This window comes from Acomys minous (assembly GCF_964271855.1).
Source record: "Acomys minous genome assembly, chromosome: 9".
NCBI lineage: Eukaryota > Metazoa > Chordata > Mammalia > Rodentia > Muridae > Acomys > Acomys minous.
In genome coordinates, this window is record NC_140490.1 from 43,337,640 (window position 1) to 43,341,437 (window position 3,798).

The 3,798-nt window shown below is 50.7% G+C and overlaps 1 long non-coding RNA gene across 2 annotated transcripts in view; it reads right to left on the reverse strand.

Annotated features, from left to right (window-relative positions):
* The window catches only part of LOC311606012, a 10,147-nt gene extending 7,453 nt beyond the window's left edge, over window positions 1-2,694 (reverse strand). For both annotated transcript variants that reach the window (XR_014782152.1, XR_014782153.1), the window contains exons 1-2: window positions 2,500-2,694; window positions 1,963-2,093 (exon numbers count right to left, since the gene is read on the reverse strand). This is a non-coding gene — a long non-coding RNA (uncharacterized lncRNA). The remainder of the gene's footprint in view (window positions 1-1,962; window positions 2,094-2,499) is intronic.
* Window positions 2,695-3,798: the final 1,104 nt, after the last annotated feature.

Here is a 3,798-nt window from a genome sequence, read left to right on the forward strand (position 1 = left end):
TATCTGTGTGTGTGTGTGTGTAAGAGAGAGAGAGAGAGAGAGAGAGAGAGAGAGAGAGAGAGAGAGAGAGAGAGAGTGCATATATGTGCACATGAGTGTGGAAGCCAGAGATCAACCTTGGGTGTCATCCCTCAGCCACTCTCCATTCTCTTTTAGAGACAGTGCTGCAGAGCCTAGAGCTTAGAGAGTGACTTGATTGGCTGGCCAGCAAGCCACAGAGACGCACCTATCTCTGCCTTCAAGACCTCGAGTTACCATTTCATACCACATCTGATCTTTTCCACATGGGTTCTGGGGAATCAGACCCTTTAACCAAGTAGGCTATCTTACTCATCCTAAAAATGACTATCCTCAGATACAAACAGAGAGAAGATGGCCCATGACTGTTATGAAGAGGTGGAGTCATGGGAGGCGGGCAGGGTGATCCTGGGGACAGGGGAGGGCAGGGAAGGCCGTTCTCTTGTACTCAGTCCTTTTTGTCCTCGTTGTTCAAGTCTGAGCATGTACTCTCTTCACAGGAAGAGAATAGAAAGACAGCTCCTTCATAAATACAGAGGAGCAGCAGTGTCAGGGGCTGCTTCTTTCATTCAGACAGGAGCTGCCTGTTATCCAGCCCTCACTGTCACCTGGCTATAAGTGAGGCCTCTCACCCTGCCCTTCTCTGGTGCGTTCTATCCAAGTCCATGTTCCCAGTTTAGTCTGAGAAGGGGGGGGTCCCTGTTGGTGGGTTCTGATGGGGAGACAAAAAGCAAACACTTACTTCTCCGTCCTTAGGCTCAGAGAGCAAGTTCAGCCAGGAGAGGAGAGACTCTGGCTGGCCAGGTCACAGCCTGCAGCGGACACAGGCACTCGGGCCCCACTCAGATCAGAGGAAGCCATGTGAGGACATGGCAACTCTTTATTTCTTTTTCCCTAGTGTGAAGGGGCAGACGAGGCCACGCCAGGCCTGTGTCCACAGGGGACAAGGTTCACTACCGAAGCCACTGGTGACCTGATATTTGCTGGGGACGATGTCATACTGTCTCTAGACAAAGCAAATCTGAGCCCTTAGTGAAAGCTTGTCTATTAAATGTTATTCATCTAAAACCCTGAAGGAAATGGCTTTTTAAAAATGTGCTCTGGCCGCTGTCTCCACTTACCCAGTTCCTAGCTGTGGACAGCGACGTTTGCCAAACATCATTACTAACTAGGGCATCGGAGAGTGCTGCACACACTTGCTACCCACTTCTTCCCAGCTCAGCTGGCCTCACCCTCACTCAGAGCCTTGGCCCCTCACTGTTTCTACCAGCAAAAGCTGAACTCAAAGGTGACACTTGGGCTGAGTTTTGACACCAGAAACTCTGGAGTCAGCCAGCCATGGAGAAGCCCGCTGCATGCCTCCTTCCCACGACTCTCAGGTGCAGAGGGTCTGTTTTAAAAGTCAGTAAGCAAAATGCCTGAGCGAGTGGCAGCTGTGAAGCTTCTGAGATGGGAGCTGCAATCAGAGAGCTTCCTGCAAGCCAAGGCCTGCACCACAACGAAATCTGCCTGTGCATCTCTTCCCTTAAGATCCCTGAACCTCTGGCCTGGATGCTGCCGTTCCAATTAGATCAGCCGTTTAGCCCTGCAGACAGAGCAGTCAAAAAGCCAAGGAGGAGGGGCAGGAGGAGGAAAAGAGAAGGAAGAGAAGGGAAGATGAGAAGGAAGAAGAAAACAATGATTATCAGTGTCCCAATTGTCAGTGTCCCGATCGTCAGTGTCCTGATCGTCAGTTGTCCTGAACATGGGCTGCTGACGACAGCCTAAACCAGCCACAGGTCCTTCGGGGCTGCCCCGATGACTTGGCCAGAAGGGCCCTGCAGAAGCAGAGCCATGAATATGCTCTCAAGAGTCAGAGGGACCTGAGCTGGAAAGCTGGTTCTCATTTTCTTGATGTGAAAGAGCGAGCAAACCTCCCTATGTGTGTAGGCGGTCCATACTCACCTAGTGGAATGAACGGCTACAACCAAGGAAATGCAAGTCCAGGTTCTGGCTCACAGGAACCTCTGCGTGTCAGTGTGTGAAACCTGGGAATTGGGATGAGAGAGGCCCAGGATCACGCAGAACAGAGGAAGCTGGGAAAGCACGTTTTATAAATGCCCCATCAAATTTTCCAAAAGTTCCAGTGAAATGGAAGAAACACAGGGTTAACCCCTCTCTCTCTCTCTCTCTCTCTCTCTCTCTCTCTCTCTCTCTCTTTCTCTCTCTCTCTCTCTCACACACACACAAACACACTCACACACACATGCACACACTCACATGTTCACATGCACCACACATATACACATACACACATCACATACTCACTTTCACACACACACACACACACACACATGCATGCACACCCAATACACACTCACTCACACACACACGCACACATATTCACACACTCAGTCACACATACTCACTCATGCACACATATACTCATGGACACGCACACACTCACACACCTCTGTAACTATGCACAGATGGACCATCCACCTGATATTAGCATGACGCAGCTGATTCCCTTCTCGAGACGCCTTCGGCTTCCGTATTTTGCTCTGAAGATTGTTTGGGGGCACATATCTGAGAGAGGCCTGACAAGTACTTCCTAGCTTGACCATTAAAACTCACTCCACCAAGGTGAAGAGAGCCATGCCGTCTGCTTAGCTTAACTCTGCTTTGGGCCCTGCCACAGTGGTAACAAAGCTCTGGTCTTCCCAGAGTGTTCCAGCACTCCTAAGTACATTCCTCAGATGCTTCCAACCCAGCCCCTTCCAGGTGGACAACCTCATCTTCCAGGAGTGAGCTGTGAGAACACCAGCTAAGTTTAGCAGCCGCTCAGTGAATGTGCAAGGCTTCTATTATTAAACTGACAAGAGATAAATATTTCCCCCGTGACACACAGCTGCTCCTGGCATGCAGGAACTCCTGTCCCCAGATCCATCCCAAATAGGGAAGCTCGCAGAGGTTTAAAACCAGGCTGAGGGGATCCCAAAGAATGCAAGGATTGGAAAATAGCCAGCTCGTGTTTGAAATGCTTCCCTCGTGAGGTACGGAAACGGAACCTTCAACTCTGAAATGTAGGATCCTGTGACCACAAAGACACATGGAGGCTGCCGCCTGCACAGTCCTTGTGTGGCTCACTGGCCGCCCTGGTTGCAAACTGCATTCCCAGCTCAATCCACACAGTTGCTCTCAGAGAAACCTATTTCCAGTTTCAGCTGTCAAAAGCACTAGAATCCAACCTCAGAAACTCCAGCTCGCTTTGAAACACAGGAACATTTTTCTCTGCCGGGAAGACTAAATGTTTCAGAAAGTAAATGAATAACCTGAAAACCCACAGGCTGGGACACAGCCCGGGAACTGGCAAGTGCCGGTGCTCACTCTGACTGACCTGAGCACTGGGTTCACATCCTGATGTCACAACTCATAGCCAAGGTCACCGTAGGAATAGTGATGCTGGGTGCCTTAGAGAGCAACAGAGCAGGACTCAGGGATCCGAGCAGAGGGAGCGGGGTGGAGAGAGATGTCGGAGATGACATCTGAACATGGACCGCAGAGCCAGAGAGACAGGCAGTCAGGCGTGGGAGAGTTCTATGAGCTCAGGGATGCTGATGAACGGGCCTCATGATGTAAGAAGCAGGAGGCATTGGGTGAGGGCTGTAATCAGGGGGTGAGATGGGTGCAGGTGGGAGAAGCTAGGATGTCCCAGCCTGACCCTCTAGGACTGGTAGGGATGTGTGACATCCAGGACTTGGTTTAGTTGCAACAACCAACAACACAGGAGTTAGTGAA